The sequence below is a fragment of the Monodelphis domestica genome, chromosome 1, assembly GCF_027887165.1.
Source record: "Monodelphis domestica isolate mMonDom1 chromosome 1, mMonDom1.pri, whole genome shotgun sequence".
NCBI classification, from domain to species: Eukaryota; Metazoa; Chordata; class Mammalia; order Didelphimorphia; family Didelphidae; genus Monodelphis; species Monodelphis domestica.
The window spans coordinates 689,125,540-689,142,139 of record NC_077227.1 but is presented as its reverse complement, the minus strand read 5'-3'; the positions used below and the strand labels follow the sequence as shown (position 1 = coordinate 689,142,139).

The window sequence follows — 16,600 nt, the reverse complement described above, 5'->3', positions numbered from 1 at the left end:
TAGACAATTGCCTGGAAAATTAACTAATTAATAAAATAAAATAAATTACTTAGCATTAAATTTGTACCAAGTGCTGCACTAAGCCCCATCATTAGAAAGATAAAAATATAAAAGAAAAATCTGTTTAGTTAGTGAATAGGAGATAGAGAGAGAGACTGACAGACAGAGACAGAGTGACAGAGACAGGGAAAAAGAGAGAGTGCTTGGAATGGGTTTAAGACATGAAGTACACCCGGAATCTAGTAATTATTACTAGATTTTATGACTTCCATAGTACACTGTTACCTTTTTTTTAATTAGTCAACATTTATTCTTCTCACTGTCCTTTGGTGTATGATTTGTCATAGGCTCCTCCATGGTGACACTGTTGCCCTCTTAACCAGTGTTGCTGTCACTAGGACCTTCTGCCATGCTACATTCTATTGGCCACTCTCTGTATCTTCAGGGGCAGATATTCTTTCTTCACCATTCTGTTCACTTTCTCTAGCTTCTTCTGGGTGTGTCTCTCATGTTTCCATCAGGGTGCTTTCCTCTTCCTTCTTCTTATCACCTTTGCTAGCTGTCTGGTCATCCTTTGCAGTGGCAGTGGTAGCAGTGGTGGCAGAGGCAGTAGAAGAAGCAGAGGCAGCAACTAATACCAGTCTGACTTCGCTCTGCTTGCTCCATTGCTTCTTTCTCTCATTTCCTACTGTAGTTTGCAGGCTTGTTCCTCTTCCTGGATCATTTCAGCTGCTATTTTTTCCATGTCTGCCTCCATCTTTAAGTTGCATTACCTCTTGGGTTCTTGTTAAAGGAATCTGTGCTTTCTAAGAAGGTCCTCTTTCTTTTCCTGGTGACATTCTTCTATTTGTAAGACTTGAGCTTCTAATTTTCTCTGGTGGACCATTACGGACTGAACTTGTTGTTTGAGAACCTGCATTCTGGCCGTGGTAACCTCTAAATGAACTTCTGGTACCACAATTTCACTTGATATCTCACAGATTAAATGGTGGCTTCTCTGGAAATGGACAGTGGCTCTGTGATTCATTGAAAAACCATCATCATAGCTATCTGCATCTTTGCTGGTTGGATGCTCATATAAGGTTCTCCTTATAAGTTTCAGTCACATATGCTTCAACGTATTCACTCTGACACACATGCACATGTTAATCTTACACATAAGCATGATCCTGTAGTTCTGGATATCTAAGATTGTCTTTCAAGGTGAGATGACAGGCAAGTATGTATCCTGTAAAGGAAAAGGCATCCTGGACCAGTGACTACTTCAAGCAACACCAAAGGATGGATGACACTGACAACTGGAAAGAACTTTGCGTCAAAGACATTATGGGGAATGAACTTCAGGAAAATGGGTCAGGTAAGACTAATTGCCAATCACATTAATTTCACATAAAAGGGATTGCGTCCACATAGACATTGGAATCTACATAGGAAGAATGAATAAGAGACCTTCAAGCAAAATGAGAAGAGGCTTTCCTGAAGAGGAATAAGTATGCATCCACCACGACATATCTAGAACATGAACAAATTTCACACTGACATTAGGGGCTGTGAGGTAAATAAGGACAGCCCATAAATTGTTTATCTGTAAATATATCTCTAGTACCAGAGAATGTGTGTGTATATGTATATAAATAACATGTAACATATGTAAATGTGTAGAAAACCCAGACACGAAATATGTAGCATACTAAGAATCTAATCCACTAATATAGGTAGAAAGGAGAGAGTTAACATATGAACCATTAACTGACAGGGACAGAGTAGTTTAGGGTAGAAAAGGGAATGTTGTAAGTAGAGAAATAACACAGGGACAGAATAAATCAGATTTCATTAGATATAAGTTAATATATATATATGAATATGTACATATATCTAATTGTTATGACTTGTTACATTGGAATTAACATTACATAAGGCATAGGATAGTCAATTTTACTTGAGAACTAAAAGTCTTATTGACTGCCATAGGAATTACTTTGTATTAAGAAATTGTTATATTTTAAAATATTTGTTGGCACATAATCCTAACCCTCTTCCCACAACTCAGTGTTAGCATGAGATAGGATCTTAGATTAGCAAACAGACAGTATAAGATTTATTATTTTGGGAAGGGGGAGGTTAGATGGGAACAAAAAGTAGCACAGATAGATTAGAATAGACATAGAAGGTAAGTAACTGGCATGGGCCAGGGTGGCACCGTGAGAACAATAGGAAATGGAGTATTTGTGACAGAGGTTGGCACATAGGAAACGTTCCAGGCTGAAGAGTGTGTGGAACTGATCACTTCGATGGGGGAGAGGCCCCAGGACTTTGGAATCTGGAGGAGGAGAAGATTCACACTGGGAGAGCACTTGGTCTGTCAGCTGGGAGGAGCAGAAGAGAGAAGGTTGAATAAGACATTCTCCTCAGGGTTACCCACTTTTATCTGCTTGTGACTGGAAATCCTTCCCCTCAACATTTCCCAATTGAAGAGACTCAATGAAATAGAAACCTGAGAAAAGGCATTTTGAATGTCTGTCAGATTTTACCTCAGCTCCTGTTGCCCTGGGTCGGAACTGTGGCCAAGGGATGCAACCCAGGGTGAGCCAACCTGACTCTCTCAGGGGGCTCAGGCTGCTAAAGCCTGAGTTTCCCCAAAACTCAAGGAGGGAGGAAAAGGGGTTTTAGATAGAGACAGTGACCCCCTTTTCCCACTTTCCTTTCCCATTCTTTTCCCTGCCAGTAATTCTTTGTACTACCCTGACTGAGTTGACATTAAAATAGTTATCTTTTCCCCAATCTGAGCATCAAGTGTGAGTGAACAGATCAAGGCAAGATGCTTTGGTCTCAAGTAGTGGAGGAGGGACCAGAGGGACAAGAGCAAATATGAGAGAGCAGCCATAGATAAGGAGGGAAGGCAGAAGAAGAAAATCTTCAAACCCCCTCTCCTCTCTCTGAGCCAACCTTAAACATCAGCTGTCTCCCCTGAATCCTACTTTGAGAAGGGATGTCTCCTCTCTTATCTCTCTCAATTTTGAAATACCAAACCATCTCTACTACATTAATCATTAAACTCAAATTGTTTATATTCCTACATAGAAAGATGATATTTGTGTCTCTTAAAATTTTATATCATAGTAGTCAGAAAAAGTCTACATAGACAGAGATATAAGAGTAAGCTATTTACTATGACATGCAGATGAAAAATCAAGAGGTAGAAAAGAGGATTGCACTAAGAGAAAAGAGAGTAAAATGGGGTAAATTATGTCACTTAAAGAGGCATGAAAAATATAATGGAGGGAAGGATGAGGGTAGTGACATTCAATGCTTAAAACTTTCATTAGAATTGGCTCAGAGGGGTAAATAACAACCTGACACATTGGGGTATAGAATCCTACCTAACCCTTTAGAGAAGAAAGGGAATAATAAATCTGATGGGGTAGAAGTATAATATAAGGGAGGGGGGATGTAGTGTAGAGGGGCAGAGTGACAGGAGAAAATGAAATATCAAAAGGGAAAAATAAAATGAAGATGAATACACATATGATCTTCATAAATGCAATGAACTCACCCATAAAACTGAAGTGATATGAAATATATAGATTGTGTTTACATATCTTTCCTGCATCTCACATGTACCAATTGTAGCTTAAGCTTGACTTAGGACAGCCCAGGGGTCTGTCAGTTGTTTCTAATTTGTCATTTGCTAGTTCATGTCTGTCATAGACCATCCTCCTAAACTAATTCCTTAAGTATGGGTGTAGACATTCCTGTTTTTGTTAGACTAAGTAGAGTGGAGTAATATAAAGTTCACAAAATGAATGTAGAAATTATATGAACATAATTATAAAACAATTTTATACAAATAAAGCCAGATCTAAAAAATTGCAAAAACATTCATTTCTCCTGGATAGTCAGAACTAATGTGTTAAAAATGACAATTCTACCCCAATTAATTTATTCATTCAGTATCATACCAAACTATAAAATAATTATCTTATTGGACTAGAACAAACACAACATTATTCATCTGGAATATCATAAGATCAAGTATATCAAGAGAATTAATAAAAAAAATGTAAAGAATAGTGGCCTAGGAGTACCAGATCTCAAATTGTACTATACATTAGTAATCATCAAAAGAATCTGGTAATGACTAAGAAATAGAATATTGGATCAGTGGGATGTATTAGGAATAAATTATCTTAAAATTCTAGTGTTTGATAAACCCCTAGATCTCAGCTTTTGGGATAAGAGCTCACTATTTGAGAAATAACTACTGGAAAAACTGGAAACTAGAATGATAAAAATTTAAGTATAGACCAATATCAAAAGACAATTTATTCCAATATAATGTCAAAATAAGTATATGATTTATATATTAAAAAGTGATACTCTAAGTAAATGATAACATAGAATGCATGGGAAAGGGAAGAATTTATAACCAAAAAAGAGATAAAGACCATTACAAAATATAATATGAATAATTTTAGTACATTAAATTATAAATGGTTTGTACAAATAAAACTAATGTAACCAAGATTAGAAGGGAACCAACAAACTGGTGAAATTTTTATGACAAATTTCTTTGAAAAAGTTATAATTTCTGAAAAATAAAGAGAATTAAGTCAAATTTTTAAGAATACAAGTTGTTCCCTAGTTGAGATATGGTTAAAGCATTTGAAGAAGCAGTTTTCAGATGATGAAATAAAATCCACAATCACATGGAAAAATGTTCTAATTCTCTCTTTATTAGTGAAATGCAAATTAAAAGAACTCTATTCCCACCTAACACCTATCAGATTGGCCAATATGACAGTAAAGGAAAGCAATAATTGTTGGAGGAGATGTGGCAAAATTTGGACATTAATGCATTACTGTTGGGGTTGGTAAATGATCCAACCATTTTGGGGGGTAAATTGAAAATATGTCCAGTGTTGTAAAAATATACATTCCCTTTTGATTCATAATACCACTACTGGGTCTGTATCCCTGAAAAAGAAAACTGCCTCCCAAAGGAGATAGTTTGATTAGAAAGGACCTAGATGGATTGGTAATGGAGAAACACAACTAGGGACCTTCCAGGGCCAGTAAAGCACAAACCCTTTGAAACTATAGGAAACCAAGTTTATTTATTTTATGAAAGTTAGGGGAAACTGATCAATAAACTCCACAGGGTCTTTGTCTCTAAAAAGTTAAATCTCCACCCACTTTTCTACCCTCCTCTCATAGGGATGTTCTTCTGTTCTTCTCAAGTCCTCCTTAACAGCTCCCTGATCTATCTAGACCCCAAAACCATCTGACTACTTTCCTAACCTGAATATCCCAGATTGTGTCTAAAAGGCTGAGGAGACAGGACTCACAGATGGACTGATTCTTTACCCAAACTGGGAGTTGACTTCCTAGGTAAAACCCAAAGTCCCAGATGCAAAACCCTTTGGTTTACCTTAGCCAAATTGTCACAGCTAGATTGTCATCACAGTATTTCAAGGAAACATAGATCTCCTCCCAGGTATTCCTCGAAATCCCCAAACTTCCTAGTTTTTCCACAAAACTAGTTAGTTCCCAGGAGTTGATGAAACAAGTGTTCTCCCTTCTAGCTCAGAGAGAAGGCAGTTCCAGGAGTGACAGTTTTTTTTTTCCATAGTAAACACTCAAAACCCACTTTTGCACAGAGCCCCCCTTCTAAATCTTTTCCCAGGGTTTGTGGCTAAATTCTCTTCTCTTCCTCTTAGAGACAACCTTTTCATCTTCCCCCATTCCTTACCCCTTATACTTACATCCCAAAGAGATAAAAAATGGATAAGAACTTAATTCTCAAAAAATCCCCAACAATTTATAGCTCATCTTTTTGTGCTGGCAAAGAATTATAAATTAAAGGTATGTCTATCAGTTGGGGTATGACTGAACAAACTGTGGTCTATGATGGTGATGGAATACTATTGTGCTATAAAAAATAATGAACAAGATGATTCAGAAAGATCTGGAAAGATTTACATGAATGAATGCGGATTGAAATGAACAGAATCAGGAGAACAGTACATCATAACAATAGTGTGTAATGATCAACTGTAATAAACGTAGCTATTCTCGGCAATACAATGATACAGTACATTTCTGAGGGACTTATGCCAAAGAATGGTATTCATCTCCAGAGAAAACTTTTTTGGAGTTGGAATGCAAATCAAAGGATATAATTTTTAACTTTAATTACTTTTGTTTTTATTTTTAAGCGGGTGTTATTTTTTGTTTTATATAATTATTCTCTTACAAAAATGAACAATATGGAGATTAATTTTCTGGGTTAAATATGGTTAAATATATATTTTCATAAAATGTTATGAAAATATATATTTAACCCAGAAAATTAATAAAAATAAAAAGAAGTCTTGTAAAGTTTTAAATACTTTTTCAGTTAAAAATTATAAATGCCTAAAACCAAATAGCAATGCAAAATTTAGTGAAAATATCTATGCACTTTCAATTCCAAATTTATATACACCTTGCAATCTATTCACAATCCCTTATACATCCATGGTAGCCAGTTATATAATCTTCATTTTAAGATCTTATACAGGTCCAACAGTTAAACACTTTGAAGGAATCATTTGTTTAACCTCAAACTTATTCTAGAATCTCCAATTGTTATTACAACTAGAAATGAACATTTTCTCCTATACTACATATAAGTACTTAATAATATTTGAGTAGTAAAGACTGCCTCCTCTTCAGTCTCCTCCACTGATGGGTGATTATTTCATTCCCTGAACCTCCATTCAAGGAAGTTTCCTTGCTAGTCATTTAGCACCATGTTTGTCCTATCATAACTACTTAAATGCTTTATATTCTACATCCATCTATTGATATTTATCTACCAATCATACATCTATCTAATAATTTAACAATATTGATATATGATTCCATTACCTGAACTTATCATTTAGAGCAATAAAGAATCAGTCTATTTTTGGCCTACTTATTTGAATTTGTGTGCCTCTGTTTTCCTTACTGTATCAGTCAAAGAAATGTTTCTTTTAAAGAAAACTTTTAAGAATCCAATACTTTCTATTATTTGACTATATTTATTTATTTATTTAATATATATTTAATAAATAAAGTTATTTTCATAATAGATGAGAAAAGATATTTAGTTTCAATTTTTTAAAAAAGCAAATCAGTACACTATCCTTCTCATACAGAAGAAGAAATTGACAATTCACATTCACTAGAAGGACCATAAGAGGGCCATGGTTGTATAACTAGGAAGTACAAGAGCAAGGACTCAGATATACATAATAATAACAGCAATAGAAACAGAAATAATTAAATTTACTTAAATTATTATAGTATATGTTATATGTATGTCATTTTCCTTATACTCACCTGGGATATAAATAGTGCAAAAATTGTTGTTTTCATTTTATGCATTGGATAACTAAAACCTCCAATAGGAAAGTGAATTTTGAATATTCATATAATCTGTGATTGAGCCAGGATTCTACTCCAGTCTACCCCTTTCCACTCCATATAGCTAAGGCTTTGTTATCATGGATAGCTATATATGCAAAAATCAGCTTCTGGAGATAAAGACAATTTGGAAGAAGACTACATGAATAAGACAGTCTTTCTTTTCAAACTGTAATCCTGCCAACTTCTCATGTGGATTTGTATAGTATAAGCTAATTTACATGTCAGAAAAAAAAAAAAAAAACTAGTACTAAGTGATAAATCTCATCCAGGAACACACCCATCTAGGACTAAACACTGTGGTCTACCTTGACTACAGTTGCCAAGAAGGGATTATTCTCAAGCAAGCATTCTTTACTCAGACTTTCATTGCACCTGAGAATAGTGTACTATCTAACATGAGCTCTTGAACCTTGAGATTAATCATTATGTGTGTGTGTGTGTGTGTGTGTGTGTGTGTGTGTGTGTGTGTGGTTCTCTTCTTTAAAAATCTAGTGCAAATAATTCACTTTTTAAAAAATCTAATGCAAATAATTTTAGACAAACTCCCACTATTCTGCTGTCAGCTCTTTAGACAATTCTTCTTTCATAAAATGAAAAATTCATTTAGTCTTGGCCAGCATACATTTGGAAACTGAAATAAATATGCCAAAAATGCATCCACATGATATGGGAAAGGAGCTTTGCTCTTCCTTAAAAAAAGGATATGGGAATATGAAGCTAATTATCAGAAGAGTTGTTTAAGGTAGAAGAAAGAACAGTTGATTTCTCATTCTCTTAACTATGACGTACTACCATAGGCAAGACACTCCTTTCTCTGAAGCTCCATTTTCTCACCTGTAAAATGAATTCACACTTGAACTCCCTCCATTTCTAGGCTTAATCTACAAATCATAAGGTTTTTCTACAAAATCATAAGATTTTGAGTTTATTTAATCCTTACATGCAATGTAGCCTACCTACCTTATCTTATCTATCTGTGTGTCTATGTTTCTACCTTAAAGATAAGCAATAAGAGACTTAGGTAGATTAAATGACTTCCCCTAATTCTAAATTCTTACTTTACTAAATTGTATATATTCCTTTGTTCTCTAAATTAAATTCTAGTTCTCATATATGAAATAATTTTATTATTCATAAACCAAAATATGAATGGTAATTGCTAAGCTTTAACATATTGGGTTCATGCCTCAATGGTGACATTAAATCACACTATGACCTTCACAGTTCATAGAACACAATAGTAGCTTATTAAAAGCTTTTTGGCTTTCCTTGCTTGAATTGACTTGACTTCTAGCAAATCACTTCCTCATATTATTTTGCTATTCCAAAGCCTTCTGATTGCCTCCAGCATAAAATAAAAAATCATCTGGTGTTCAAGACTCTAAAACAAGACCTGTCTCACTTCTACCCCTACTATGGACAGCTTTGCATTCTTTTTTGTACCAGTAGATTTAGATCATGTGACACATCTTCCTTTTTCACAAACAAGACACTTCATCTTTTAGCTTAAGGCATTTTTGTTGACTGTTGCCCAAGCCTGTTATGTTATCCTCCATCATTTTTGCCTATTGGCTTTCCTGACTTCCTTTAAGGTCCAACAAAAATCATAGCATTTATATGACATCGTTTCATTTCCTTCTGTTCCTAGTATCTTATCTCTTATTAATTTTTATAATTTATTCTACATGTAGGTTACTTGCACATATTTGCTTTTCTCTTCCATTAGATTATGAACTACTTGAGGGCAGAGATTCTGACTTTTTCTTTATTCTCAGTCCTAGCACAGTGCCTGACACATAGTGGGTACTTATAAATGATTACTGGCTGACTGACTTTATTTAGTTTTAATTGTCTCATTCATAAAATATGTATATGCCTGTAAAGATGAATGTCTTCTCTTCTTTCCAGATCCAGACTATATGAAACAATAACTTAAAAAGTCAAATGTTAAAAAAAAGTTAAACATGTAAATGAACCAAAGGAAAACAAACATTTTTTCTTAATTTTATGATTTGATACATTGCTACCTGGTTATTAGCAAAAATGGTAATCTAATAATATATTTTCATCTCATAATTTTTTCCTACATTTTCCCATAAATTCTTTGCCCAATAAAGTCCTTCTCTTAATCTTTTATGGTTACCACTTGCTCTTACAACACAACTAGCCTACCTCCTTTTCTGGTCTTCCATTTCTTAAAAATTGTTTATATATCCCGCCCCCCCCCCAGGCCAATCACTGTTGGTATTATCTAACACTTTCTTACAATAAGGGGGCATTTCTCTATTACCTACTGGGTCACTAGTTAAAAATTTAGTTCTTTGGAGATCATAGTTTTTACTGTTTTTTGGACATACAGTATCATTGAGAAAATATCAGTGATAAAATAATGGCTTTTGTGTTGGGAAGCAGGCTGCAACCCAGAAGATTCTTTTATTATATATGAAGATGCAAATATGAAGACATCTAATGATAGATGAATATATTTGGATTTGTGTAAAATGAAATGTCATGTTACATAATAATTAACTTCATCTAATTATATCTTAGAAGGAAAATTTAATATTTACTGAAAAAATATTTCAAAAATATGATTTTTGTGATTTTTTTACATTTTAATATTTCTTGAGAAGTATTTGGCATTTCAGGACTATTTACTAAAGATGATTTATTATCCACATATCACTTTCTGGACTGCATCCATTGTATGATACTACTGGATTCCTCTTTCCCAAGTGCTGTGGAAATAAAACATTGGATCTTGAGAAAAGAGAATCTGGTTCAGATATTGCTTTTGAAGATGCCAATTCACTTTTTCACTGAGAACCTCTATTTTTTTTCAAAATGAGGTATTTGGATGAGATGATTTTGAAGGTCCTTTCCAGCTATAGAGTCTATGACCTTATATTTAACTTGATTTATAATTGTGGAAATAGATCAGATGTCTATTAGGTCACTTGTTCAAATTTTAGATCCCAACAAACTATTTCCTCTGTTATCTGAAACTCCCTTCATAGTGTATACAATGATAATAGATTCCTTATGAAATAATAGTGTTTTATTTATTTGCTTTTCTCTGTATCCCTCATATTTTGCACAGGGCCTGATGCAATTGACTTGCAATAAATACTATTTGATTGACTGATAGACAGTGAGAGAAAATGGCTTAGAATACAAGCACTCCAGGTAGGGGTAACAAAATTATATTCTCCAATGATACATCATTTTCTCATTTTGAATACTTAATCCATAGACTTCTCCACAGCCACTCCATATCTAGGACAATGGCTTCCACAATTTTATATAGACAGAAAAATCCATTCTCTGGTAAACAAACAAATGGTGTTAAAGGACTCCAAATTCCAGCTAGGCTGATTTTCATACCAGAAATGCATATGACTGGACCAGAACTTAAAACCTAACAACAAGGGGACTTCAGTTAATCTAAAAACAATGAATAAATAATATAGCTTATGACATTCATATTGTATCATTATTCAATAAACATTAATTTAGCACCTACTATGTACTAGGTTCTCTATTAATTGTGAGGACAAAATTAAGAATAGCAAATACAGTCCTTGCTCTTGAAGAGCCCATAATAAATGGGGGAGACAAGGTATAAATATCACTGTATGAGCAAACTATGTAAAGGACAAATTAGAGGTGATCAGTAGAGGGAAGGTACAAGGAGTAATAGGGATCAAGAAAGACTTCCTGAAGAAAGGAACAGTTAAGTTGAGACTTTAAGGAAACCAGGGGAGCCAGTAGAGAGAGATGGAGAAGGAAAACATTCCATAAACAGCCAGCAAAAATGCCCAGTTGGGAAATTGAATGTCTTTTTTTAATGGAAGAGCAAAAAGGCCAATGTCACTTGATCACAGAGTATTTTGAGGTAGGAGATGATGTATAAGAAGACTGGAAAGTTAAAGGGGATAGTTATGAAAAGCTTGAATGACAGAAAATTTTATATTTGATCCAAGAGGTGATAGGAAGCCAGTAGATATACTAAGTTAGTAAAATTACTTTTCTAGCAGTGTGGTGGGTGAACTGGAATGGCCTTTCCCTGATGATTAACTCTGATTTATCTTCTGTCTTGTTTGTACATTTTGTGATTGTTTGTTCCTTTCATTAATATCCGACTCTACATGGCTCAGTTTTGAGGTTTTTGTGGCAAAGATACCGGAGTGGTTCGTCATCTTTTCCAACCCATTCTCTAGATGAGAAATTGAGGCAAACAGTAGTCGATGATTTTCCCAATTCACACAGCTACTAAGTATCTGAGGCTGTATTTGAAGTCATGAAGATGAGTCTTCCTGATTTCAAATCCAGTACTCCATCTACTGTGCAACCTAACTGTTGTCCTCTTTGTACATAACTATTTTCATACTGTTTCCCCCAGTAGATTGTGTGCTCTTCAAGAGCTCATAGTCCCTTTGTTTGGACATCTTTTGTAGTGAACATTATGCCTGGCACATCGAAGGCTTGTTGACATGAATTATGGTCCAAAGATCTAGAGCTGGAGGAAGTTTCAAAGAAAATTTAATAATGATAATACTAACATTGTTATCCACATAATTTTAATGTTATTACTAATAATATTAATCTCATTACTATTGATAAAAACAGCTAACATTTATATAGTACCTATTATGTACTAAGTAGTTGATAAATGTTATTTCATTTAGTCTTCACAACAATGCCAGGAAGCAGTGCTATTATTATCCTTGCATTATACTAGTTGAAAGTGAGGCAAACAGAGGTTGCTTTACTGTCATGAGGATGAAAGGATTAAATTCAGATCTTCCTGACTCTAGACTAAAGTAACAAAACATGAAAATTATAAGAATCCACATCCTAAGAATGGATTCTATTCCAATAGACTACATAGCTCAGTTCCCACATCTCTAAAATATTGATTATAAAAGCATCTATCATATAGGGTTGCTGTGAAGAACAAATGAAATAATATTTGTAAAGTACTTAGCACAGTGCCTGACTGATCGTAAGTGCTCAATAAATGATTGATTTCTTCATCTTTTCTGTCTTTGATCATTGGATTTTTCTCCTGTGAAATAGTATACTGCCTTAGGGAATATGTTTGAAGCTCATCAGTTTTGAGATTGAACTGACATTAGGATCATCGCATTCAAACTCATGTTACTGGGATGCTTAGAAGGAAAGTGACTTACTCAAAGATTTACAAGAAGTAGGCGGAATTGCTACTATTAGAACTCAGATACTCAAACTCTGAATCCCGTCCTCCATCCTCTATAGATAATAAATATCAAAGCGCTGAAGAAATTTAGGTTGTTTCACTGTTGTCATCATCATCATCAAAATTGTTAGTATTTTATTATTATTAAAGAGGCATTTTAAAGGTACAGAAATCTTTTTACAAAGGCTTTTCTGAGCCTAAGCTGTCAGCATATTCATAGCTTCCAAAAAGAAATGGTATAAGACAGCCTGCTGAGTGTTTGGACAGAAAGAGACAATTATTGTTCTGTTTAAGGGGAAAAAAAATCCAAGTTTCCCATAACAACTGTTTCATTTAAAAAAAAAATCTGATCACTGATAACATTTAGATGGAGCTGGAGGGTCAAATTCTCCCCTCAGCAATGACTCCCTTATAGCATCTGGGGAAAAAAGACAGATAAAGGACTCCTCTTCTGAAATAATTATACCTCAACGCAGATCACTCATTACCCTTACAGGGAAAATGGTGTTCCTTTTTAACTTAGCCGCAAAATGAACTTGGAGAGCCAAGCACAATAAAAGAGATTCCTATTTTGGGGGATGCTTTTAAACTAAGAATATTTTATACTACAAGCACCTACATAGTCTTTAAAGGCCTGACATTATGCAAATTAAATATGTTAATCCACAACTCTGGTGCATATCTCCTCACATTTAAACTTTTCCCTTTTGTTAGAAAAAAAAAGATTTTTTTTTTAAATTTTAGAGGACAAGGGGGAGAGATGCCTCCTGCCAAAAATAATAGCTATGTTCAGTGTTTTCTCTGACTTCTCATTGTTTAGAATGTGTGTCTCCTGCCATGGCCCTGGTAAAGTACATTGCCTCCACATGATAATAACCTCATTAAAATATGAATAAATATTTAAAAGCCACTTCCCAGAAACTTTTTTCTCTCTAAACTTAGATTGATCAAGGAGATGATTTCATTGTGTTTCTCTTTCTCCATTTCTCAAGACCAGACATTTGAATGCTAGCTTTCTAGTTTCTCCTTTGCAAACCCTAAGGAGACAGAGGAGGCTCAGGGTTTTTGAAACAGCTTGATGTGTCCCATGAAAATTTTATTTTATCATTGGTCTGAGTTCAATTTCAAAATGACATAATCTCTAGACTCTTATGTACCCAAATGATATTTTCCAGATTAGATAGATGTCTGGTAATAGAAAAGCAACCACTTAAAACCAGTTGAAACTTAAAACCAGTTGAAACAATTTGTTTCATTATCTGTGGCCATTAAATGCAGAAAACCATTTTATAATTCATAGATTGCTGAACTTAGCCTCAGAAAAACCTGAAATTTTTTTTTCCTGGTTTACTTATTTACTAGCTATATGAGACTTGGGAAAACAATTCCTTTTTGGGGGGCCTCAGTTTCCACATTTTAAAAATGAAGTGATTTGATTTGATAATCTCTAAGATCCCGTCTTCTACAAAATATATGACTCTATTCCAGTTTTTAGAAGAAATCTAAAGTTATGATAAAGTATAATCCATTCCATAATGGGCCTTTACGCTATTTAGGGTGGGAGTGAGAGAGAATTTTAGAGAACAAATTTTTATATGATATTTTTTAGAGGAATAATGAAGAGGGATGTCATTAATGACAAGAATGGAGACTGTCTGAGGGAAAAATCAGAAGACATTTTATGAAACTGATAGTAAGTGATTTGTGTTTAAAAAAAACATTCAAACATCTGGGGAAAAACAAAAACCAAACAATCAAACAAACATGCATTCCAATAAGATCTTAAGCCAGGTCACTGAACTGGGAAGGTAGTGAGTGAGTTTAGGAATTTGGAGATATTTGGCAGAACCTTGATGATGAGTAAATGAAGTTATCTTGTATTTAGAATTTAGAATAGAACTTGCATGAGCAGATCATAATCTTTATAGCCAGAAGAAATATTTGAAATCACCTAATCCAATATCTTGAATTTAATTTTACAATTAAAGAAATCAAAGCACATAGAAGTAAAATAACTTGCTAAAGGTTACATAGGAGGGTAATGATACATATAAAATCATCTGTTTATCATTCAAGAGCCTTCATGACATACCTCTCTCACATTTTAGACTTCTAAGAACTTAACCTCTGACCTCAAACCTCCATGTAATCTGTAATACAGACAACTGGTCTCCCTATTGTTCCATAAGCAAGATATTTGACCTCCAGGCTTTTGGCATTTTCGCTATATGTTTAGCATATTTGAAATATTCTTCCTCCTCATCTTTGTTTTCTAGATTTCTTCAAATCTCAGGTAAAATACATCTTTCAATGGGAAATCTTTCCAATGCCCTTTGATTTTAATGATTTCCTTATGATGGTCAATTCCAATTTATCCTGTAAGTAGTTTGTTTGTACAAAGTTGTTTTTTATGTTATCTCTGACATTAAAGTGTAATTATTATATATAATTCTATCTAATGATAATTACATAGAATATATGTAATTAAACTTGAAAATAGAGAATGCCTTACCTATCTTTGAATTTTTAATGCTTAGCATAGTACCTGGTACATAGATAGATATTTAATATCTATAAACTAACCAATAGAGGCAATATAGGACCTCATATTTTTCTGCATTTTTATTTGGGCTCTTTCCTTTCTAAACTGAGGCTTCTTCATTGCAAAATGAAGTGAAGGTAGGATTTCTGCAAAGGGCAGGAGTAGTGGAAAATTATCCTTATACTTTCTCCATGTTGGGCACAATATTACTTTCCCCAAAATGGCTTTTGAACTTCCTAGAGACTTACATGGCTCAGAGAAATAAAACCTTGAACTAATGACAACTGAATAGAAAGCAGTCATCAGAAATTCCAAGGATGAGGAGCTCATACATGACTGGTGGATGACAATGGGTAACTCAAATAAAGAGCCATAACAGAATTGAATAAACCAGAGATATCCAATGCACTATCCCTGTTAAATATTCTTCTAATAGGACCAAGGAAATCTTTCTTTGTTAACTATTGAATGTCTTGTGAGTGTCTCATTTTGCTCCATCATTGAACTTACTTTAACTGGACACTGGCCTGAGTCAGGCCCAGCTGAGATCAGTAGGTATTCTAATGTAGAAGCATTGATTTCTAGAATTTGAAAGCTTAAATAAACTTTTTTAAAATTTTATTTAATTAGTTAATTTAAAACATTTTCCATGGTTACAAGATTCGTGTTCTTTCCATCCCTTCCCACCAAACCCCTCCCATAGCTGACACACAATTCCACTGGGTTTTACATGTGTCATTGATCAAGACATATTTCCATATTATTAATATTTGAAATAGGGTGATCATTTATAGTCTACATCCCCAGTCATTTTCCCATCAACCCATGTGATCAAGCAGTTGTTTTTCTTCTGCATTTCTGCTCCCACAGTTCTTCCTCTGAATGTGAATAGCAATCTTTCTCATAAGTCCCTCCAAATTGTTCTGGATCATTGCATTGCTACTAATAGAGAAGTCTGTTATATTTGATTGTATCACAGTGTATCATTCTCTGTGTACAATGTCCTCCTGGTTCTGCTCCTTTCACTCTGCATCAATTACTGGAGGACATTCTAGTACCCATGGAATTCCTCCAGTTTATTATTCCTTTGAGCAAAATAGTATTTCATCACCAACATATTCCACAATTTGTTCACTCATTCCTCAATTGGAGGGCATCCCCTCATTTTCCATTTTTTTTTGTTACCACAAAGAGCACAGCTATGAATATTCTTGTACAAGTTTTTTTTTTCCTTATTATCTCTTTGGGGTACAAATAAAGCAGTGCTTTGGCTGTATCAAAGGGCAAGCTTTCCAAATTGGTTGGATCAGTTCATAACTCCCCCAGTGATGCATTAATGTCCCAATTTTACCACATGCCCTCCAACATTTACTACTTTCCTTCTCTAT

At 34.3% G+C, this 16,600-nt stretch overlaps 1 pseudogene; it reads right to left on the bottom strand.

Annotated features, from left to right (window-relative positions):
- Window positions 1–300: 300 nt before the first annotated feature.
- LOC100017840 (SWI/SNF-related matrix-associated actin-dependent regulator of chromatin subfamily E member 1-like) overlaps window positions 301–16,600 on the bottom strand; it is a 30,773-nt pseudogene continuing 14,473 nt past the window's right edge.